The sequence below is a fragment of the Protopterus annectens genome, chromosome 13.part0 (genome assembly GCF_019279795.1).
Source record: "Protopterus annectens isolate FY-2018-M chromosome 13.part0, PAN1.0, whole genome shotgun sequence".
NCBI lineage: Eukaryota > Metazoa > Chordata > Ceratodontiformes > Protopteridae > Protopterus > Protopterus annectens.
The window spans coordinates 130,669,837-130,695,948 of record NC_056747.1 but is presented as its reverse complement, the minus strand read 5'-3'; the positions used below and the strand labels follow the sequence as shown (position 1 = coordinate 130,695,948).

The 26,112-nt window shown below is 35.8% G+C and overlaps 1 protein-coding gene across 2 annotated transcripts in view; it reads left to right on the top strand.

Moving 5' to 3' along the window:
• LOC122817654 (lipoprotein lipase-like) overlaps positions 1–26,112 on the top strand; it is a 201,966-nt gene that overhangs the window by 77,442 nt on the left and 98,412 nt on the right. The gene's annotated exons all lie outside the window — the stretch shown is intronic.

Below are 26,112 nucleotides of genomic sequence, written 5' to 3'. Positions count from 1 at the left end.
CAGTTGTCTGTAAGTAGTTAGCTGCAACATGGTACCCAGTGAGTAAATCATTACTCAGCAGAAAAGGCAGCACTAATTTGATTACTGTGCAGGCCGACTGTTGCACTTTTCTGCCATGAGAGAAGCAATTGAAAATCAGGAAAGAGCTACAAAGGGGTGCATGGTACACACACACACACACACACACACACACACACACACACACACACACACACACACACACACACACACACACACACACACTATATATATAAAATAAACATAGTATGAAATGTGAACGCTTTTCTGTGATACCAGAAGATGAGAGAGCTATGGATTCTTTACCCAAACAAGTAACCCAATATGTATTCCAGTACAGACAGGATGGGGTACTGTATTCCTGAAACGCCTTCCTTTAGATGAGACATTAAACAAAATACCACATGGTGGTAGTTTGAATGATCTGAAAAAATATCTCACAGCACAAATAGTAGGGTGGAAGGTCCCCTGCTGTCCAGACCAACCTTCCCATGATCACCATAAATACAACCCCAGGCTTCTGTTCCACAAATTGGAAAAATATTGTTTAACTGCATTTAAATGCATACATGAACACACACACACACACACACACACACACACACACACACACACACACAAAAAGCATTTTTTGGGATGCGGTATTACTCTATGAAAACAGGATGCACAAATCCATTTTTGATGACCCGACTAATCTAGTTTAAAGCAACACAAATACCTACTAGTTTACTACCAGTGCATTCACAGCCCACATTCATATCACCCAATGTACATATACACCATAAAACAACACCCAACAATACAATCTAAGAAACATTACACTCTTCACTCTGATACACACACACACACACACACACACACACACACACACACACACACACACACACACACACACACACACACACACACACACACACATTTCCCCCACCTGCACATGTGTTAGTTAACCCAGACCCACACAATCTCCTCTTAGTTTGGATTCCTGTTTCCTGATCATTTGAGTGGGATGCTATAATTATATTTGCATAAGTAGCTTTAAATCAGTTTTGTGGTAGAGTCATGTATTTTGTGTTAATGCATATTGTTTTTGAATTGGTTCTGTATTTTATTTAATTTGATGTTAGTTTAGCTTTCTGTTTTTAGGCTCACGTTTGCCAGTAGCATTATTTTCTGATAGGCTAGTGGTGGTTTCTGTTTTATCATGTACATTTATTAATTGACTATTAATTCCAAAATTAATGATTTTTTTTTATTTAGGGTGGATTATCTGGAGAAGGGGAGTCATGTATTTTTGGGTACAAAGTATTTAGATTGCAATGTGGTTAAAGTGACTCAATGGTTAATCATTAGAACTTTTTTCGAGTTATGCTGTTTGGAGGTGGTAGTTTCATTTACTGCATATATTAATTCAATCTATGTTTTGGTTTTGGATTCTGTCAGGTCATGATATTAATCTATTTCATAATGATTGAATTGACTGGTTCTGAATCGGGTATGATAATTGTTGCAGGATCTACATAACCTGTTGTCTATAAGTGTTATTTCATAGACTGTAGGATTTCTGTGGCTCCACAGTTAACTGTCTGGGTAGTAATCAGAACGGCTGCTAAGTGGTTGGTAACTGCCGCAAACCATTGGGCCATTCGATATAGTAGCTGTTCTGCTGTATTTCATTTATTTCCTTGAAGTCCATTTCCTGCTGCAGAAGTCAGGAGGACCTCTTTGCTTGTTTTCAGTAATAAATAAGTTAAATACATAAATAAAATATTTTAAATAATAATTTATTTGGTAGTGACAATGGTGTACGATGGTTGTTTGTCAAATGACCAGTAGAATGTCCGTACAGTTAATGGCATTTACAAATGTCTTGTTATTCATAGAATGACTTTTCCTACATCCACATTAGCTCTGACTCGATTAGGTTTGAAGTATTCTGCTCAAGAGGTGATTTGATGTTGGTTTCCATCCAGATATTAAGGAGTTCCTTGAATAAACTAGCACTGTGATATGATTTAAAATAAGATTTTTGAATAGTGAACAATGTAATGTTGCTACAAGTTGATTGGCTTCTAATTTTCCTTAAACATATGGCCACTGTCTCATTTTAGTGTCAGAAGCTGGATTTGTCAGTTTTGCAATGCGGAGGTAAGATTGGTACCATCCTGTTGCTTTTCCCAAAGCAGACTAATCAGATGCACTTGCTGAAGGGTATTCACTTCTGCCCTTGAAGGTCTGATCTTCCTGTAAGGTTAACTTGTGATATTTACAATTGATCTGTCGCTTTTGGCACAAGCCCATGACTTGATCCATCTGGGGTCATTAAGTAAAGATCTTCAGGAAAGGCCTATGAATTATGCTTGAGCCTTACTAGTATAGGCCGAGGGGCTGGTTAGTTATTTTTTCTGCATTATATGTCTGAAATTCAGAAAGTAGTTGAAGTAAAAATGCCATTTTTACAATTTGGGTTTATTGTCTCTTGTGGTCATAGTCATAGCTGAGTGGTAGTTATACTAAAACAGAGTTTTTTTTTTAAATCCCCTCTGATCTTGGGTTCATTATTCAATATTCATAAAAAAAATGCTTTTTAAAATGGTATCCATAGCACATTATGTTGTTGTTTTATGTTACTGCATCTATAGATTGAATTCTGGTACACCTAGCCAAATCAGTGCTAAAATCATAGAATACAGTGGCTTCCTTGAGAGTTACCTGAGAAACTGTATTTATGCAGATTGTTGCCCTAAGTCCATTAATAGTAATGGGAATGATAGTAGATTTTCCTGTAAATGTGTGCTTTTAGATTGCTTTGGAATCTACTGATCTACCATACAAGATAGAAAATTCATTTAGGGGATTCTGTTTTTAGCTCTATTGCTTTACCCTGTGAGCACCAACACTTTGTCTGAGCTATCTGCACCTTCATTAGGTATTATTACCTTGTACATCAGATCTGTCAACCTCCCTGGGCCATAGATCATTTTAGTCTTCATGGAGGATCACTGTAACAGCAAATCATTGCATCTGAGTTTACCATCTTCTGAATTCTGTTTGTCTGGCTGGATTTCTAAAGCTGTTTCTTTCCCTGTAAAAGCTAACTCTGTTTTTATACCTGCAAAGGTAATAACATTGTTGTAGTGAGAGTCTTGTATACACCAGTAGGGGGCTAGACTCTTTTCAGTTCTCCTTACCAGTGGAGAATTGCAAGGAATTCATTTTACTGCCAGAATTCCTTGGTGTGTGATGCGTGTGTGCATACCTGCATTTCCTCATGGTTTTGGTGTGTGATGCATGTGTGCATACCTGCATTTCCTTATGGTTTTGGTGTGTGATGCGTGTGTGCATACCTGCATTTCCTCATGGTTTTGGTGTGTGATGCGTGTGTGCATACCTGCATTTCCTCATGGTTTTGGTGTGTGATGCGTGTGTGCATACCTGCATTTCCTCATGGTTTTGGTGTGTGATGCGTGTGTGCATACCTGCATTTCCTCATGGTTTTGGTGTGTGATGCGTGTGTGCATACCTGCATTTCCTCATGGTTTTGGTGTGTGATGCGTGTGCATACCTTCATTTCCTCATGGTTTTGGTGTGTGATGCGTGTGTGCATACCTGCATTTCCTCATGGTTTTGGTGTGTGATGCGTGTGTGCATACCTGCATTTCCTCATGGTTTTGGTGTGTGATGCGTGTGTGCATACCTGCATTTCCTCATGGTTTTGGTGTGTGATGCGTGTGTGCATACCTGCATTTCCTCATGGTTTGATTCCGTTAGCCACCATTTACTTATTGTACGACTCTGAACAGATCATTTAAAAACACAGTACACCTAGGTTGAATCCAAAAAGGTTTCTTGTGGCTCAGTGCTCTACCCCTGCTAATGAATAGAAAAATAATTTTTATTTATTTTATTTAAAGTTTAACCAGTTAAGTGAACTGGTCCACATATCCTTTTCATAGGTTCATAAGTGTGTACTAGGCTAATGGCCCTGGAGCCTTTACAAGCCTAGCCCATAGGATTACCTTGGCATAGTGCCATCTGACCTTAGTTCCCAGTGCCTCTGTTGAGTAGAGACACTGGAGTGATCCCCGGGGTGAATTTTCTATTTCCTATTTACTCATCAAGATCTCTCTTGAAGAGGGCCAGTGAGGTGCTCAGTTTGACATCTATGGGAAGTCCATTCCATAGCATGGGCAGTCTCTGGGTTATGAATCTGTCTCTCCAGCACATTCTGTTGATTGTGGTAATGATGTTGAGGTCTTTGGAGTGTGTGGTCTGAAGGACTGGGATTTCTTTAGATGCAGCATCTAAAGAAATCCAACAGAGCTGGGTTAGACATGGCTTTGTAAGTCCAGCAGAGATTGCCTCTAAGTAGGTGATATGAGACAGAGAATAGTTGGAGTTTTTTGAGTCTGTCCTTATAGGACAAGTATTTAAGGCCTAGGATCTTCTATGTGAGGTACTTTTGCTGCCTTTCCAGTTGTTGCAGGTGTCTAGTGAGGTACATGCCAAATGGGGCATTGTACTCGATGATTGGCCTAATGAGGGAAGAGTAGAGGGAGACAATGACCTCTTTCTTCCTGGATGCAAAACCCTTAGTAATGAGATGTGCCACACAGGATTTTCTGACCACAGTGGCAATGTGGTGGTCAGAAGAGAGGTTGCTGTCAACCTGTGTTCCCAGATGTCTTATAATGCCTTCTGTGTTCAGTGGACTACCGTCGATGTGGTCATTCATGGGACCAGGGTTTTTTCCCAAAGGGGATGACAACACATTTTTTGGCATTGAGCTTAAGGCCATGGTTCTGACACCTGTCATTGGTCTCAGTGAGGCCTTTCTGTAGGATGTCAGCGTCACTTGGGGAGTTGATAATAGCTCCCAACTTGTTATCATCTGTGCACTTTGTCAGCCAGTGTCCCTTGGTGTTGGCCTGGACTTTAGAGAAGTTGATACCAAACAGGACAGGACCCAGGACTGAACTCTATGGGACTCCACTCGTGACTGGTCGACATTCTGACTTGGAGTCAGCTACTTTCACACTGTGGGTTCTGTCTGTGAGCCAGTTTGCAACCCACCTAGTGATATTGGGGTGGATGCCTAGCTTAGTGAGTTTTTCTATGATTCCTGAGTGGGAAATGGTATCAAAGGCTTTGACCAGATCAAAGTAGGCTGTATGAGCCACCTTACCTTCATCCACAGCTCTGGTGACTGACTCAAAGAAGTCGACCAAGTTGAGCAGGCATTATCTACCCTTCACAAAACCATGTGTGGGATCCAGTGTTTGGAGATTCTCTGTATCCTTGTTTATTAGATCCATGATGATGCATTCCATAGCTTTGCATATCAGACTTGTCAGGCTAATAGGGGTGATAGCTGCCCAGGGTCTGTAGTCGCTCCTCCTTTGTGGAGAGGGATTGACTGTAGCAGTGTGCCATTTGGTAGGGACAAAGCCTGTGGCAAGGCTGTGATTGAACAGGGCACACAGGTGACGTGCCAGTTCACTCTGTAGTTCATGTAGAACACACCCAGGGATATTGTCAAGTCCCATAAAAGCTGTATTATTGGCCTTGGACAGTGCTGTTTTAACCTGTGCAGCTGTAATACTGGGTGCCTGGCAATCTACTGGTATTGTGATTGGTCCTGGGGGGGGAGAGGGGTAAAGCTGGCACTGAATCTGTCGGCCAGTATATTGGCAATATCTGTTGGCTCGGTATAGGAGGTACCATTGTGCAGTAATGTGGGTATTACCGTGGAGATTCTTTACATAACTATAGAAGGCCTTGTGGTTGTCTTTACTATCCGCTGCAATTCTGTTTTCATAGCTAGCTTTAGAGGATTTGATGAGGGATCTCAACTTTTTGTTGAGGCTGATAAGGGAGTTTTTCCAGTCTTGAGACTTCACCTTATTCCGCATCAGTTTCCTTCTTCTGTTGTAGAGTTTGTTTATGGCAGGGGACCACCAAATTGGCTTCCTTTTTTGGAGGAGAACGTCTTGGTTCTATTGGGTATGGCGAGATCCATGCATTTGTGTACATGTTAGTACAGTGCATTGGTGTATGATTCGGCAGTCATGCAACTATTCTCCATTTGCATGGGTGCAGTGAAGTTGGCCACCACTGTTTTTAGGAGCCCAAAGTTAGCTTTGGAGAAGTTGTTCATGGTTACCTTTGGGGGGGGGGGGAGTGGTGGGAGGGATGGGGATTTCCAAGGTGATTAGCTTGTGGTCAGATCTAACAAGGGAGAAGTTGACTATTGGTGTAGAGCAACGGTTGCCCATGTTAGTAATGACCAGGTCAAGGATGTTGCTACCTCTAGTGGGGGTAAGAACGAGCTGGTCCAGGGCATTGGAATTAATGAATTCCAGGAAACATTGGGCAAGTGTATTGGTACTTGAGTAGTTTTTTCCAATTAATGGAGGGGCAGTTGAAGTTGCCCAGTATGAGTGTTAGATTGGACCCTAATATTCTCCAGGGTGCTTAGGAACATGGAGTGTGAGTCTTGGGACATAGTTGGAGACCTATAGCAGGCTACAACCTGAATCGCTGTCTTACCCAGTGTTAGCTGCACCTGAAGTATCTCTGATGTGTTATGTTGGGCCACCAGTCTGGAAGTGTGTGCATCCTTTATGAATATGGAAACACCGCCACCTTTGGAGCTTTGGTCCAAGTTCTGAGGCCGAAAGGTGTGGAATGAGTTAGTCTGACAGTGCAGGGGTACTTTCTGCTGCCTTGCACCAGGTCTCTGTTTCAGCCATGATGTTGGCTTTGTAGGCAGAGACAAGAAGAAGAATGTTAACAGTATACATACATGCACAGAAAACATGAATTATATATACATATGTACAAAAAACATTCATAGGCATTCTGCAAAAATGTAAAATCAACAAGAAACAACATTGTTGAAAGAATAATTATGTAGGACAGAAAAATAAAACACATGACAATGCATACACCAATATAATACATATTATGATGCATACAGATATGTGCAATGAGATAATATAACAGATGTAAAGAATTATTTGAAATATTTCGGACCACAACTCTTCTGAAAATGAAGAATAAAGAATATAAAGTTTTAGCTGTTGCTTGACTTTGAGCCCAGATGACAAACCTGAAAATAGTAGGCAATGAAACAAAAGTTATGAAGTAAGCCTGCCACTACAGATTATAGTATGTCCAGTAAGAGGCAAGCGAAGAAAGATGGTAAAATAATTATAACACTTGTAATGTGTTACTGAGATCAGCCATTATCCAGAAAACATTTTCATTTGTTTGTATTAATAAAAAAAACCCCACAAATTATTATTTTTTTCCTATCCTTATTTGCTATTATCCTTTATTTGGAATAATGCCTTATTAGGTTATTTGTTTGTTGACTAGGATAGTCCCACTACACTGGTGACATGTTTTCATGGGAGAACCAAGGTGATAGTTATACTTACCAAGGGGAATTTCGCCAGGGCACCATGCAACTTCTCCTTCTCTCTCTCTTTTTTTTTTTTTGGTAAGTATCATGGGAGCTTTTATATCCACCTGAGCTACCATCAGCTCAGGCATATTGGATTTCAAACCCTGTTTTTCACAAAATCTCACAGAGATGACACTGATCTATAGACTGTATTTTATATAGCATATACCGTGGACAGATGTAAGCCAAACATTAAAAAAGATAGCTGGGTGACAAGACCCAGGATAAAAAAATGCCCAATCCTGGTAGAGGCACACTGCTCTCAGGACTGGAAAAAATAACAGCGCGGAATCCTCAAAATATGGAAACATTCCTATAATGTGGCCGGGCCAGACCCAGGGGAAGATGGCTCCCCTGTTGTAGAATGAGGTAGTACTCCACAAAAATCACAAAAACTGACAGGCCAAAGAAGAGCCATAAAGACAATAGAGTGGGCTATTGAGCATAAGAAAGAAATGATGTATTGTTACTATTATACAAAAAGACCAGAATTTCCAGACACAAGATATACAAAAATATCAAGTGAGAAATTAGAGGAAAGAAAAATTCCACAAGAAAAACTGTCAGAAGCTTCAAATAAAAATTTGTGTTCATAATACAGCCAATTTGTGAAAGAAACATTATATAGATCAAGAAACTTTGATATGTTTGGAAAAAGAAGCATCTGAGAAAGTGCAAAAATATAAACAACAAAACCTAGAGATTTTTGAAAGGTGTAAAAAAAATAAATGTGGACACGCGAAAGAGAGAGGTTTGAGATGGTGTGATATTTATGCAAAGTCGAATGCCAAATTAATCAATACAAAAAACTGTATCCCCAAAGATATTCCAAGAGAAATACAGGCAAAATCATCCAGATATGGAAATTTTCATAATAAAAACTAGTATCACAAAGATGGAATGTAGAAAAGAAGATTAGAAAAGTAGAAGTTAAAAAACGTTAAATAGAAGTTGAAATTATTGAATGCCTGAGAAGTGAAGGATTTGGTGTAGAAGGTCTAACACAGGTTACATCACAGCATGTTGGAATGAGTCCCCAAAGTAAGGAGAAACAGGAAGATGACAAGACATTTGAAGAAGAAATGTGGACACGGGAAAGAAAGAGATTTAATATGGCATACTAGTTATGCAAAGGAGAAAGCAAAACTAATCAATCCAAAAAGAGCAGCACCAAATATATTTGAAGAGAAATACAGGCAAAGGAATCAAGACATTGAAAACTTTACAATACAAAAAATAAGAAGACAAAGGAAAAGCAGAAAATAAGATTAGTAGTGAAGTTAAAGAAATTGAATCCTCCACCTCACAAGTACATCATAACCTCAGTTTCTGTGTAGAAAATCTAACTCAGTGAATACCACAGCAGTATAGAACAATGCACATCCAAATTAAGGAGAAACCAGTGGAATGGAAAACAACTGGTTACTTGCCATATGAAGATATTTTGGAGCCTTCCACAGAAAGCCAGTTGAAGCTGGAAGGCAAGGGAAGGAACAGGAAACTGTGGCAACTCTGACGCAGTCAATGTTGAGGAGTGATAGGTCAGTGAGTTCCCATATGACAGAGCAATGATGACACAGAATGAAACTCAAGAGAATGTGCCACAGGAATATGCTTTAGAACATTCTATAGAATGCCCGCAGGAAATGAACAAAAAATGTGCCCTCAGTTTAGAAGAAAATGAGCCAAGAGAAGAGTTGCTTGATTTAATAGAAATAAATAGACATATTAAGAACAATGAATGAAATAGATTCCAGATGGTCAATAAACCCCCAAAAGTTAGAAGTTTGATAAAACAAATGAACATCGTAATTAGGACTGTCCATAGAGATCCATGCGATATAACAGAAGTAAATGGGATATATTACTGTGCAGATAAGTTAATAACAGATACAATTCTACCACAAGAACACAGGGTAGTGAGGGAAAGGAAGGGGAGAAATCAAATATCATAATGGAAGTATCGAATAGAGAAAACTAGAAAGCAATTAAGACAAGAAGTGTCACTGTTAGAAGAGTATAGAAGAGGGAACAGGTCAACAGAAATACTCAGAAAGATAGACATGATAAAAGTCATGCGCAGTTTTAGAACAGATTAGGATCTATCATGCACAATTGCAAATAAACTAAAAATCTCAGCACAGGCAGAAAATCTTGGAAGATATGCAGATAAATATAAAGGAAAGTACAACATAAACAATTTATTGATGACCCCAAAAAGTGAGAATTGGGAAACAAGGCAAAAGAATTGAAAGTCCACCTGAAAAAAGAAGAAATAGATATATTTTGGAGAAATATCTATGTGGAACATAACAAAGATGCTAAATGGATAGAAGAAGTAAAAGAGAGAATAAGAAGTTCAAATGTACAGGATATGAAATGGGATGAAGTAATAGCTAGAAAGATTGAAATAAAGTTAAGAAAAGCCTCCAACTGGAAAAGCCCAGGTCCAGATGCAGTACCTAACTTTGTGCTAAAAGTATTAACATATTTGTATGAAGATTTACCATGAATAAGAACTATTTATATGCACACCCTGAACTGACACCATCCTGGTTAACAAAAGGAAAAAAAAATGCTCCTACTTAAGAGCGAACCTGCAAGTTATACTAAAAATTATATACCAATAACTTGCCCTCCAATAACATATAAACTATACACAGGAATTGATGCCGAAATAGTTTATAGTCATTTTGAAGAAAACATGGCAATAGAACAAAAGGGTAATAAATGAAAGTCATATGGAGCAAAGGGTCATTTGTTGTTAAAGTCATAATGGAGAACTGTAAAAAGGGGAAGAATCTAAGTATGGCATGGATTGACTACAAAAAAGCATTTGACAGTATCCCACATTCATGGATAAAAGAGTGCTTAAAAATATATAAGATACATCCTACATTGATCAATTACATTACAGCAACCATGAAACATTGGCAGACCACTTTGCGATTAAGCCATGATAAAGGACAAATTATTATTCCAGGGATAAAAATTCAAAAGGGGAATATTTTAGGGTGACTGCTTGTCACCGCTGCTATTTTGTTTTGCCCTTAACTCATTAAGCTGTCTACTTAACACATTAAGCCATGGCTATAATTTGGAAAAACAAAGTGTAAAGACTTCTCATCTTCTTTTTGTGGATGATTTAAAACTGTAGAGCTCATCAGAGGAAGAACTAACAGCACAGCTTCAAGTCGTTAAAACTTTTTCGGATGATATAAGAATGTCATTTGGTCTTAATAATTGTGCAAAAGCAACTTTTAAATCAGCAAAGCCGCAGCACCAAGAAAACGTCAGCTTGGGACAAGAATGTGATATAAACGAATTTGAGCAAGAGGGAGTGTATAAATATTTAGGAATTGATAAAGGACCAACAATGAAACATGAACAAATGTGAATGAAGCTCAGTGAGGAATATTTTAAAAGGCTGAAATTAATACTAAAAACAGCATTGACATTTAGGAATTAAGTCAAAGCTATAAACTAATTTGCCTTTCCTGTCTTAACTTACAGCTTTGGAGTGCTTGATTGTCCCCAAAACATATTGGATGGGTTAGACAGGAAAACAAGAAGGATGCTTAATGCTCATGAAATGATTTATAAAAGTCAGTGCATACCAAGATTATATATCCCACATTCTGAAGGAGGTATGGGCCTCCTCGAAATTGATTACATGTATAGATCTGTAATTGTGGGACTGCACACATATCTGTTGACTTCACAAGATCCAAATGTAGTGAAAGTTCGTAAACATGAGGAGACAAAATCTAAGATGACTTCCTGCTTAGTTTAGTTGAAGCTTATTGGCATCAAGTGGCAATGAAAATCAAACCAGAAGTAGATAAAAATCAGGCAGCAACTGAATATGCCAAAAAACAAAAGAAAGACTATAAGCTGAAGGATGAGATGAGAAGGCAAGAAATGTGGAAAATGCATAAATATAGCTGCAAGTATAGGAAATTCCTAGAACAACCTTGTGTTGATCAGGGCCAAATGCCGGAATGGTTAAGGAGTTGGGAGGGTGGCTTAATGGCTAGGGTGTTTGCCTTACAAACACAAAGTACAGGGTTCGAGTCTCACAAGGGATAATTGACTAGGCTTAAAATGGCTCGCAAGGGCAGTTAGCTTAGTACTAACCTATGAACCTATGAGAGGTGAATTTAAAACACAAGATGAAAGGTTAATATTGGTGGCCCAAGATAGTGGACTATGTACATGTTTGTTTACAAAGTCCATTGAACATGTGGGAGAAATGGACAAATGGTATGTTTTGTAAAACAGAACCGTCAACAGTCGCACATCTTGTAGCGGGTTGTGATATACTAATGGCAGAAGGATTGTATACTGAAAGGCATAATAATGTGGCAAGACTGTTGCATTGGGGATTGTGCAAATATTATGGTATTAAAATGGTTTAAAAACATTGGAAACATGAGCCACAAAGCATCATAGAAAATTATGAAGTTTATATAACATGGGATCACCCACTACCAACATTCAAAAATAGATGTGAGAAAATCAGATATAGTAGTCCGTGAAAAGAAGACAAAAGTAGCATTGATTATTGAAATTGCTACACCCAGTGACTACAGTGTCTTACATACAGAGAGACACAAAGTCATAAAATACCAGGATTTGCAGGTGGAAATGAGGGCAATGTGGAAGAAGGATACCCAAACAGTTCCAGTAGGAGCAAGGGCAACAGGTCTTATTAAAGTATGAGTGTAAATTATTTTTATATGTTACCAATGCATGTAAATCCATACAAATCGCTGAAGGAGTCATTACTGGGCACATTGCAGGTGCTACAAAGAGCACTTTTGGCTAACATAAAAGATTGAAACAATACTAATTTCATGAACTTTAACCGTACTTTGACTTAGAAATGGGGTCCCAAAAGACTTGGAGGAATTGAAAAAGGGAGAGACCTCTGTTTAAAGTCTTGTGTAAAGGAAGTTGAGGACATTACAGTGTGAAGCTCTAGCCAATTCAGTCTTTCATGTTCTGCATCTGGAATTTAGAATGTACTTTAAAGTGAAAGAGATATCTTGAACAAATTAAGTTCTGCTGTCTTCTGTATTGAATCAGGAATGCTTTCCAAGTAACAGGAAAAACTTAAGTAAATAAAAATATTATTTTTTGTTTTAATTTTTTATTTGTTTTAAAACAATAAACAAATCAATTATAAAACAACTATTTACACAGGTCCACAGCTGATTGATACATCAGTTATACATATCGACAGCAATTAATATTTTTCAAGCACTTCTTTAAGTTTAAGCCAAGATTTATATGAATGTGTAATATTAGAAGTTCTCGTCTTTATAGTATGTAGTTCATTACTGCAAATAATTTTTGCAATACGAATAAATTCAACACTAGAGGGGTGTAACTTTACTTTTCTAATTTTTTAGTAATTAAATTTCTGGCTATAGCAAAAATAAACCAAAGAGGTACTTGGATTTTTGGAATACTCATACACCAATGCACTGTACGAACACATACACAAATGCATGGATCTCTCCATACCCAATAGAACTAAGACACTCTCCTCAAAAAAAAAAAAAAAAAAGGAAGCCAATCTGGTGGTCCCCTGCCATAAACAAACTCTGCAACAGAAGGAAGAAACTGATGCAGAATAAGGTGAAGTCCCAAGACTCGAAAAACTCCCTTATCAGCCTCAGCAATAGATTGAGATCCCTCATCAAATCCTCTAAAGCTAGCTATGAAAACAGAATTACAGCAGATTGTAAAGACAACCACAAGGCCTTCTATAGTTATGTAAAGAATCTCCATGGCAATACCCAGATTTGTTCCGAGCTACTGCACAATGGTATCTCCTATACCGAGCCAATAGATATTGCAAATATACTGATGAACAGATTCAATGCTAACTTTAGCCCTCCCCCCAAAGGACCAATTGCAATACCAGTAGATTGCTAGGCACCCAGTGTTACTGCTGCATAGGTTAAACCACACTGTCCAAGGCCAAGAATACAGCTTCTGTGGGACCTGACAGTATCCCTGACTGTGTTCTACATGAACTACAGAGTGAACTGGCACCTCACCTGTGTGTCCTGTTCAATCGCAGCCTCACCTCAGGCTTTGTCCCTACCGAATGGCGCACTGCTACAGTCATCCCTCTCCACAAGGGAGGAGCGACTACAGACCCTAGAAACTATCGCCCCATTAGCCTGACAAGTCTGATATGCAAAGCTATGGAATGCATTGTCATGGACCTAATAAACAAGGATATAAGGAATCTCCAAACTCGGGATCCTACACAGTCCGGTTTTGTGAAGGGTAGATCATGTCTGCTCAACTTGGTTGACTTCTTTGAGTCAGTCAACAGAGCTGTGGATGAATGTAAGGTGGTTCATACAGCCTACCTTGATCTGGCCAAGATCTTTGATACCATTCCCCACTCAGGAACCATAGAAAAACTTACTAAGCTAGGCATCAACCCCTATATCACTAGGTGGGTTGCAAACTGGCTAACAGAACCTACAGTGTGAAAGTAGCTGACTCTAAGTCAGACTCCTGACCATTCACGAGTGGAGTCTCACAGGGTTTGGTCCTGGGTCCTCTCCTGTTTGTTATCTACTTCTTTAAAGTCCAGGCAAACATGAAGGGACTCTGGCTGACAAAGTTCACAGATGATTGCAAGTTGGGAGCTATTATTAACTCCCCAAGTGATGCTGACATCCTACAGAAAGGCCTCAATGAGACCAACAACTGGTGTCAGAACCGTGGCCTTGAGCTCAATGCCAAAAATATGTCTTCATCCCCTTTGGGAAAACCCTGGTTCCCTTAAATTACCACATTGATGGTAGTCCACCGAACACAAGGCATATAAGAGATCTGGGAAAACAGGTTGACAGCAACCTCTCTTTTGACCACCACGTTGCCACTGTGGTCAGAAAGTCCATCTATGTGGCACATCTCATTACTAAGGGGTTTGCATCCAGGAAGAAAGAGGTCATTGTCTCCCTCTACTCTTCCCTCATTAGGCCAGTCATAGAGTACAACACCCCATTTGGCATGTACCTCACTAGACACCTGCAACAACCGGAGAGGCCGCAAGAGTACCTCACAAAGCGGATCCTAGGCCTTAAACACTTGGCCTGTATGGGCAGACTCAAAAAAAAAAACTCCATCTATTCTCTGTCTCATATCGCCTACTTAGAGGCAATCTTTGCTTGACTTACAAAGCCATGTCTGACCCAGCTCTGTTAGAAATGCTACATCTAAAGAAATCCCAATCCCTGTGCACCACATGCTCCAGAGACTCAACCTCATTACCACAATCAACAGAACATGCTGGTGGGACAGGTTCGTAACCCAGAGACTGCCCATGCTATGGAATAGACTTCCCATACATGTCAAGCAGAGCACCTCACTGGCGCTCTTCAAAAGAAATCTTTTTGAGTGGATGGGAAATAAAAAAATTCACCCTGGGGATCACTCCAGTGGCTCTACTTGACAGAGGCACTAGTAACTAAGGTTGGGTGGCACGATGCTAGGGTAATCCTATGGGCTAGGCTTGTAAAGGCACCAGGGCCATTAGCCTAGTACACACCTACGAACCTATGTCAGGAATCACAGCATTAAATAAAACTAAAGATTTAGAAATATTACATCTGTCTGACCATAGAGTTTGAATATATTAATTTCTTTCCAAAATAGGGCGATGATGTCACATTCATATACCATATGCATCCAATCAGTTTTTTCAGAATCACACATCCAGCATTTAATTCTGTTTGGTTTATATATAACTGTAATTTTGTTAGGAGTGACAAAAGCTCTGTGTACAAATTTCCAAGTGAAAAATTTCCATTATAACGAAAATGTAGTTTTATCTTTAGATTTCAAAGTTATTTTCTTGTAGTCTTCAGTGTAGTCTTCATTATTAATTTTTGAGGAGTACTAATAAGAGTTGTCTAAATATGTGAAATTTAGCTTAAGAATTTTATAAATTTGTGACAAATATGATTTATTTTTCATTGCATCATTATTATTTATTAAGAATTCCAATAATTTGTGGAATGGTTTCTTAAGTAGGTTAAATATCTTGTTAATCTGTGTGTTCACAAGGTCTCTAAAAATTTGTAAAATTAACCAATTCTCAGAATCTTGATTGTATTTGGACCTTACATTTTCAACAGTATGTATGTGTATATATATATATCTCCATACCACTTAAGGATTAATGCCAATAAATTAAGTTACTTTGTTTCAACAGTAGCATTTTGTTGAAGTTATGTGTTTCTAAGCAGTCATTTGTATATGCAATTGGAAACATAGAAAATATTATATCTTTAATACAATGGTTATAATATGTGAACTTTTGGAAAGATAAAATTGTTATTTAAGTAGGAAATGTGAGAAGAGGGTGTAATTGCATTTTTGCAAAAAAAATTTAATAACCAGATAAAACTGTTAGGGACTATTTGTTTAGCATGCATTTGAATATCAGGGAATCTTATTCCACCATTATCCCAACCTTTTCTCTGACAATCAAATGAAACTCTTGGTTTATTAGGATGCAAAATAAATAAATACAATATTATATTGTTTATCTTCTTCATCATTTTTTGATGGATATAGTACTAAAGATTATAGGACAAACCGTATTTTAGGGTGAATTACCATCTTAATAAGTATTAATCATTCTTCCATGGTAAAGAAGAATTTGTTCCAATTTGTGACTAATCTTAAAATTTTTATCAACAACCTGTTGAAAGTTTGTTAATGGTTATACCAAGGTATTTCATTTGGTTGCTATTCTAGTTGAAGTTATAAAAATTTCTGTATGATTTTTAAAATGTTTGAAATTTCTTCAAACTGACTAATAGAACTATTGATATGTTCTAATGAATTTCTCTGTATTTCCTATTGTTAGTAAAAATAGCATAAAGTTGAATCTTTTGTTTAAAATCTTCTTTTATTTTGATACCAATAATATTCTTATTAATAATGCTGTTATTGAATCTAACTATATTAGCAAAGGGTTCTAAAGCTAATGTAAAAAGTAAAGGAGATAATGGACAGCCTTGCTTTGTGCACTTTTGTAAATTAAAGGAATTAGAAATAAAATAACATATTTTAGCATAAGCCAAGAGTTATACAATAACTTAGAAATTAATGCAATTAGCTCAAGTGAGAAAGTATACAGTAAAGTGTTTTAAACAGGTACAATGGAGTCAGAAGAATTATCTAAATCAAGACTAATGAGAGAAAATTCTTTTTTGTCTTTATTTGTATAGTCTATTAATGTATGTATTTTTATATTATCCTGTACGTATCTATTTAAAATAAACTCAGTTTGATCTTTGTCAATTACTTTAGTTATAAGTAGATTAATTCTGCTAGCTTAAATGGACATGAACATCTTATAGTCCAAATTTAAAAGTGAAATGGGGCTGTATGATGAGCACTTTCAGGGATCCTTATCTTGTTTTAAAATAACTAATAGGGAATATGTCCATGATGGTGGAACTTCAGCACTTGTTTTATTTTTCTATAGACCTTATCTAATATTTTAACTGCATCGTCCGGTAGTATTTTAGGTTCCCTATTAGATGAATGAACGCTTAAAATGTTGAGTAAGACATGCTCAACAGCTTTTAAGCAAACGTTCATATAAGCGAAACCTGAGAATGTCGAAACAAGGAGTTTTGAAAAGTTACAGTTGGCCAGCTGTGAGCCAGTAACTGACATCGGAATGTTCGCCCCTGTCTTACCATTCTTACAGTCCTCCACTGTGCTGTGGTCTCGACGTTCACCCTGTGTAATGTTATGACAGTCCTCCATTGTGGTGCAATCTCATAGATGGTATATTTAAGTGTGGGGGGCAAACCCCCCACTTTACTTTGTTTGTCGATTTGTTTTTGTTTTTTTGGGCGGAGGTTATAATGGTGTACAGTACATTGTAGCCATTGGCTTCCTGATGGCTGGCCAACTATAACTTTTCGAAACTCCTTGTTTTGATATTCTGGGATTTTGCTTAGATGAACATTTGCCTAAACGTTGTCGAGCATGTCATACTCAACATTTTAAGCATTTGTTCATCTAATATAGACCCTATTTTTGTACAATTCTGGTTTAAGACCATTTAAGTCCAGCGCCTTACTATTTTTTAACTTTATTTGATCTTTTATTTTTGTTAAACTGAATGTTTTATCAGGTTTTTTATTTGTTCACTTGTTATTTTGTTATTGATATTTTCTCTTAGAAACATTTCAGCTATATTATTATTATCTAGGTTATTTGCATTATCATTTATATTTTCATAAAATATTTTAAAGCCCTCATGAATACATTTAATATCTGTTCTTCTTTCTTTTTTTATTATATGTGTTATACTTTCTTTGATATTTCTTTGATCTAAGAGTGTGAGTTTATGCAAGCTTAAAAGTTTACTGAATATGCCCGAAGTTTGTTTTTTCAGGTGTATTGAAACGTTATGATTTAGAAATTTTGTATTTAAGTTTTGAAGTTCAGATTGACTGATAATGTCATTTGGTTTTAGATTTAACTGAAATGTGTCTATTCTGGCCTGTAATGTATTCAGTTCTGTGTCCCATTCTCTTGTTTTACTAATATACCAGCTTGTAACTCTATGATTTAAGTAAGCCTTTAGTGAGTCCCACAGGGCAGTGTCAGTTACTCCACCATTCATGTTTATTTCTAGAAAATTTTTGATCTCTCTAACATACCAATCCTTGAATCCTTTTATTTTAACAAAATAATATTAAAAATTATAGCATTATGGTTCGATAATGGACATTAAACTATTGAAACTTCTCTGATATGTGATAACAGATTGTTTGAGACAACATTTTTTCAATATTTGTTTGTTCCATATCTGTATATATACTTTAAATTTAGTAGATTTACAAAATTTGGCTGAAAATATGATTCTCAGCTTTCTATCTGCAGTGAAATCCCTGTCTGATAAAATACAATTAAAATCACCAGCCATTATGACTTCACCTTTCTTGTAATATATAGTGTCCAAGTAATTTTTTGCGTCTTTAGTTCCAACCCCTGGAATCCAGTAAGAGTTCACCAAAGTATCTAGTTTTCTTTTCCGCTTAGTTGTAACAATGCTTAAAATACCATTTTTAGCAACATAGGTATCTTTTACTTTAGGCATAACTGGTGAGTTCTTCAGTAAAATGAGGGTGCCTCTTCTTTTAGCTCAAAAGCCAGAACCTGCTAAAACCAAATAATAAAGATGTAAATAAGCTTTCATTAAAGAATTAAATAAATGTTTTTCCTGTAGAAATACTATTTGAGCTTTATGTGATTCCAAGTATTTGAACAGCCCCCCCTTTTTATTGGATTATTCTGTCCATTAATGTTAATAGATATGCATTTAAAATCAGACATTTATATAAGAGAGGAAAACGGGTATAATTAAATCACATTTATGTATAGAACTTATTAAATACTTTATATATAACAATATAAAATCTTCAGCTATGGACAAAACGTTTGAAACAAATAAAAAATGACCTAATAAAATAACCCTAAAACATTCTGCCATAGAATAATGTATTCCCAGTTTGCGAACAACTACCTCTCCGTTAGACTAACACCACTTGGCTCATGCTTCTGATTCATATTAATGTGTCTGATATTTTTAGTTTGCATTATCTTAAAAAAGCCTGTCCGGTATGAATAAGAAAAGTTAAACAGATGTTCAGAATCTTTATTATAAGTTGACCAAACTGAATATCTCTGCAATCATCTTTTCCTGTACTTCATATTATCTCTCTGGTCTACTGTAGGAAGGAAGTCAGTTATTTTCATATTTATTACTTTATAGACCAGATTATGTATATTTTTTTCTATTTTACTTATTTAGTTCTGTTTTTTATTTTATTTATTATGTATTATTGCATGTAGTGGAAGAGCATCTTGCAAATTAAGTTGGATGCTACTGATTTCCCTGGGTTAAATGATTCAGTTTTTATTTCAGTACTCGAGCTGAAACAACTAGCTAAGTAATCATTGTTAATTATTCGACAGCTTTATTGGTTATATGGCTGGGTCACATTATTTTGATTTTAGTAATATAAATTGAGTTCTTTTTGTGGTTAGTTGTAAAGAAGTTGCAGGAATTGTTTTTGGGAATGAAGGCACTTAAGTTTGAACTTTGATTTTTGTTATTTTAATAAAGAAGTTTTTTTATGTGTGTTCTGCCCTTCGTTTAGCACTACAACATTTGTTGGTTGAGTATACATTTGCCCTTTCCTGTTGCATTTTTTGGTATTTATTTATTATGTGTAAAGTTGTTCATAAGATTGTAAATTCATGAATTAGTATGAGGCTAACTGCCTTTGTGGGGCATTCCAAGCCCAAAGAATTACCTCATGTGAGAATCAAACCCTGTACCCTGTACCTATAAGGTGAGCACCTTAACTATTATACCAATCTCCCACCTTTGTAGACCTATTTATATACTTAAACTATACACATATTTCCTTATTCTGATCTGTTTCTGTTTGTATACTACATCTTGTATTACTATATTCCTAGGTTTTCTATTTTAACTATAATCTTAGTGTTGAATATCATATAATAGAACATTTGGTACTTTTCCGTTAACAGGGCAACACTTTCAATGCCATTGTTCATATGTAATTCTGTTCCTTAAAATGTCTGCTAACCACATATATGTAAAAAGTATTTCTTTTAATAATGTATTGTAAAAAAATGTTATTTTTAAACTGTACACATCTGTTTAACAGATGTCTTTAGCTAGTAGATTACAGTTGAAGGATTGTGTGGAAAATGTTGCTCGATAAGTTACAAAAGCAGAAATTAAAAAAACTAAATAGATTCGTCAAAATCAGATAACATGTTTTTTTAAATACTCATAATATGCATATATATATATATATATATATATATATATATATATATATATATGCATATATATATATATATATATATATATATATATATATATATATAATCACATTAATTGTATATAATGAATTGTTTTCCTTTTGAAGTGTCCTAGTTCAAATTTCCTTTATGACTATGACTACTGGCACAGTACATCGGAGCTGCTTTTATTTTGTATTTACAATGAAGGACAGAGTGAGTGTATTTCAACTGCGAAATGTACAAACTGCAAATTTTGCATGAAATGTGATATGTACCTAGACTGTATTACGTTTGTAAGCAGAACTACAGGATGTCTGTTATCCTTAATGTAGAATAGGAAGATGTATTGGTACTTTATTCAGAATGGGGGAAAGCAGCCCTTGAAAACCATAGCTATTTGTCGGTCTCTCTTGCTGTTATTAGAGAACACTTTTTTTCTTAAAGTGGCATAATTGGAAGAAGCTTTTTTTTTTTAAATATTATTCATTTAATTTTTTGACATACACCTTTTAATATTAACATGAAAAATACATGGTTTCACAGTACATTCGCAGCTCAGCAACCACATTTCAACTGTTGCCCCAATAACGGAAAATGAAGTGAAAAAAAGTGCTGTTGCCTGTTAATAGAAAAGTACCGAACATTAATATTTACCCTTCTATATTTGATACTCTTTAATCTGTTACTACTGTTAGAATCAGTCCTATTTGTCCTTAAATGTTGTGTGTAATAATAGTATCTTAACAAACATCTGAAAAATCTTCCCTTTTAGGATTCAAACTTTCCATAATAAATTGTTCTGAGATATTAAGTTTTGTTTTCATTAAAAAGAGAAAATAACAGAGAAACACAATCCTAATTATTTTATCAGAAGTGTCTTTCTATACGCTAGTATATAAGCTATCCTTTTGGTATATTGCAAGCATTCAGAACTATTTAATAACCTACAGTGGTTTAGAATGTAACTCATTGTATTTTGCTTTTGATCTAACTTGTATTCATTGTCATCTTGTCATATGATTCAAAATATTATGACTGTTTACTCTTAGACAGGAAGAAGTAACCAGGACAGTTCTTAAAATTTTCAGAACTCCCACAGCATCACAAAAGTGCTCATGATTCTAATTAAGCTGCTTCAAGGTGGTCCTCATGGCGAGGTCTTGCAAATGAGCAACCTGTCAGCTGCAGTTCACACAGAAACATTCATGAGTGAATCCAAGCCACCTCTTTATTATATATCAATCTCTCAAACCCTTCCAAACCACAAAAAAAAACCAACAAAAAACATTTCAAAGTACATTAACCACTAAAAAGCTGTTGTATTTAAAAAAAATATTTAATGATTTATTAACGAAATAACACTTAATAATTCAGTAAGCACTGTTTGTATGATATATTTAATATAAAGCAGACTGTCATTTTTTAAAGGAGACATAGCATATAAACTTGAATTAAAAGAATGAGAGTTGTGTGATCCAGGTTTAACTTGTATAAGTGTAAATGTTACTCTAATTATTTGATATTATTCCAGTAGTAACCTTTATATATGTAAAAAACTATATTTTTAAACTTTGTTTATAACATTTATTTATTTTTATTTATCATTTTATTGACCGGGAAAGTCCAACTAGGACAGAGCCTATTTTCATCGGAGGCCTGGGGAGAAACACTCCAGACGCATGTCTTTGGATTGTGGGAGGAAACCGGAGGAAACCCACGTGAATGCAGGGAGAACATGCAAACTCCACACAGACGGCACCCCAGCTGAGAATCGAACCAGAGAACCTCTTGCTGTGAGGCGACAATGTTAACCACTGTACCACTGAACCACTGGCATAACTGCCCTGGGTGTTATTACATGTCAAGCACATTATCGGTAGCAAGCATTCAGAACTATGTAATAACTGACAGTGGTTTAGAATGCAATTCACTGTCTTTTGTTCTTATTATGTAACTCATATTCTTTGACATATTCGCATGTGATTTAAAATATTATCATTATTTACTTTTAGACAGGAAGAAGTAACCTGGAGCTTTCTTAGAATTTTCAGAGTTCCCGCAGCACCACAAAAGTGCTCATGAATCTAAATTGTTTTAAGCTGGTTTTCATGATAAGGGCTTGTAAACAAACAGTCTATCAGTTATAATTCACAGAAAAACACTCACAAGTGAATCCAAGCCACCTCTGCATTACACATCAATCCCTCAAACCCTTCCAAACCAGTAAAAAAAAAAAAAAAATGCAAAGTATTTTAACCACTAAAAGATATTGCATTTAAAGAAATAACACTTAATGATTCAGGAAGCACTATTTGTATGAGATGTTTAATATAAAGCAGACTGTCATTTTTTAAAGGTGACATACCATATAAACTTGCATTAAAAGAATTAGAGTCAGAGGTTTAACTTGTAAAAGAGTGAATGCTACTCAAATAATTTGATATCATTCCAATAATAACTTTTTTATATGTAAGAAGCTGTCTTGTACTTTGTTTATAACATAGCCTGTCTTTTCTGGGTGCTATTGCACGTCAAGTATACTATCAGTAACACACTACTGGACCATTTTAAGAACTCAGAATGTAACTTAAAATGCCTCTTTAGTGTCATTTGTTGCATATTGTATTATGTTTAATAGTACATTACTAATAATCCACTGTCCGGCACACTGGTCCCAATAAAGGCAAGGAATTCACTCAATCTGGTAAAGTAAAAAGCTTTTAGTATACAAAACAGCAATCTGCATTAAGCGCTTTCATTCCACACAGGGAACTTCATCAGAATGCTTGTAAAACAAATAACTGCCATTAATATAATACCAACAATTAAATAGTACAACACCCCCACTGGTTCCTGAACTAATTCATTTAACTAAAAGAATTCCAATTAAGTACTTCCAACTTGCCGACCAAAAAACTTGTGTGAAAGTATAAAATATAAAAATGTATATAAAATATAAATAATATAAAAAATGTATACATTGTACTACATAGTACAATATAACTTAATATACAAGTACAACTGAATAATAACAATATAACAGTGAACAATCTTCTTTACTTCCTGGGTGCCCCTGTGGTAATTGATTAAAATTTTCCAATATGCCCAATAATTTGAAAGTTTTCTCAGGAAAATTAAAATTTGGCCTGAGAAAGGGTCCCAACTTGAAAAATTATTTTGAAAGGAATTACAGCAGGAACAGGAGTGGTAATAGGGTTTGTACGTTTAAGTGTGGCAAGTGCCTTCAGTGCCCCTGTATAGCCAATAGTGATGAATTAAACCATTGGAGTACTACTAGAACCTTAAAAGCTAGAGAATATTATACATGTTATGTCAGAGGGATGGTATATTTGGCTTTCTGTACAGCCTGTTTGCATAGTCTGTAGGAAAAACAGAAAGAAAACTTTAAGAATTTATGAACATAACTACGACATTAGTAAAGGGAAGGAGACTAATGCTCTATACAAGCATTCCCTAGTATGTTCTGAATTCTGTTTTGGGTTTTGGAACAGGTTAAAAAATTCGACAGAGGTGGTGATTGGGAAATTGGAGTATATTGAGCTTATGTGGCAGTTGAGACTGGAGGCGTGTTCCAGCCGCCCAGGTGTAAATGAACATTACTCCATAGTACCTGCCCTCAAGAGTCTTATAATCAAGGGATGATTTTAGATCTCAATACTGTTATATTGTTTTTATTGAGTTGTACATGTACATTGTTATATTGTACAATGTATACATTTTTTTATATTTTATATACATTTTTATAGTTTATACTTTCATACAAAGTTTTTTGGGTGGGCAATTTGGAAGTACTTAATTGGAATTCTTTTAGTTAATTGAATTAGTTTAGGAACCAATGGGTGTATTGTACTATTTAATTGTTGGTATTATATTAATGGCAGTTATTTGTTTTACAAGCATTGTTATGAAGTTCTCTGTGCGGAGTGAAAGCGCTTAATGCAGATTGCTTTTTTGTATATTAAAAGCTTTTTACTTGACCAGACCGAGTGACTTCCTTGTCTTTATTGGGACCAGTGTGCCGGACTGGGTGTTTTTTATGGATTATTAGTAATTTGTGGTTGTTTCACCCAGTTTCTTTCCACCTTGAGTTTGGTTAATAGTACATTATTCAGCTATGCCAAAATATCAGAAAGTGTGCCAGCTAACATATGTTTCATCATAATAATGATTAACTTTTAATAAAATGAATGGTTTAACCTTTTAAACTCTAAAGGAATAGGAATGTCTTTAATTTCATATATAGCTAAAAGAATCAAAGTCTGATATTTTAAAAAGGGAACTAGTAGCCATTTGAAGTAGGGAAAGAGATACATGATTTACTTTGTAAACATTAATATTCAGCACCTGTTCATAAGTATTCAAGCACTTCTTGAAGTTAATAAGAATCCATAACCATGAAATACACTGATTTTCATTTGTCCTTCAGTTTTTTTACTGCTTTTGTCTTTTATTAACTAACTATCTCTTGTTACATTTCTCTTCAAACAAGTTGATAGATTACAGTCCATTTCTTCTGTTTTTTTTCTAGGATTTTATAAAGTCCATTGCATCTTCCAGGGTGTTAAAATTCTCCTTTCCTTCTCGAAGGTGAATCCTTATTTTTGCTGGAAATAAGATTTGTGCTTTAGGATTGTTTTTCCTTTAAGCTTTTAACAAGTGGCACACATGCTTTTCTCTTTGACATCACTATGGGACAGACATGGACACTGACATCAGAAGAGTTGAGGAACCTTAAGGTGATGAGGATGAAGTACCTGCGATTTGTAGTAGGATGCACAGTGTAGGAAATGAGGGCATCGGTGCAGAAGCCAAAGCCATTGTCAAATCTTATAGTATTTTCTTTAATTTTAAATGGATAATTAATGCATGGAGCTTTAAGACTAAATCCTTATCTTGACTTTTGAAAAATCTTACAATCACTGACCTTGGTAAAGGTGGTGTTTTTAAAAAAAGATGAGTTGGAAAGTGATCTATATGCCCCTTCGATACCAAGGGAAAAAAGCTTCAGACAGGTTCAAAGTTTTAGGCTTTCAGGTATTAAGGAATATTGTATCCCTCTTCTTCTTTAGGAATCTCATAAATTCTGATGTTAGTTCCCCGAGATCTGATCTCTAAGTCTTCTATTTTTTCCCGGAATAAATTGTTTTGTTTCAGAAAAAAAATAAATTCAGTGTTATTCTCATTTTCAAGTAATCTTCCATCAAAATCAGACATTGCCTCTTCTACACTGGAGATTTATGATTGTTGTTTATGAGATTCACTCACCACTTCAACTTGTTTATTACATTCCTCTTTTAAATTGTCCATTTTGCTTTCTAATTTATCTGTCTTTACAGACAACTCATTGATGTTACTTTGTTTCTGTTGGTACAGGCTATACTATGGCAGCAAATTCACCAAGGCTAACATCCTTAAAAGGTGCTGGTATACCTCAGGAAAAGTTTGTAAACAAAAAACTTTCTTTAAAACGAATTTAATGAGAACAAGTTAAAAGCAGTACAAAAAAAGTCCCTTTCTTAAACGATAAGCGCTTTCGATAAAATCTTCCTCAGATCATAATAAAACATGGGACTACTGTTGACTTAAATAGAAATTCACCAACCAATCCAAAAGCAATGGGAGTAAATTGAACCTATTACCTTTAAAAGCATTCCATCTATTTTGCATATGTATAACCAATAGCTTACACTCGTTGGTAATACGTC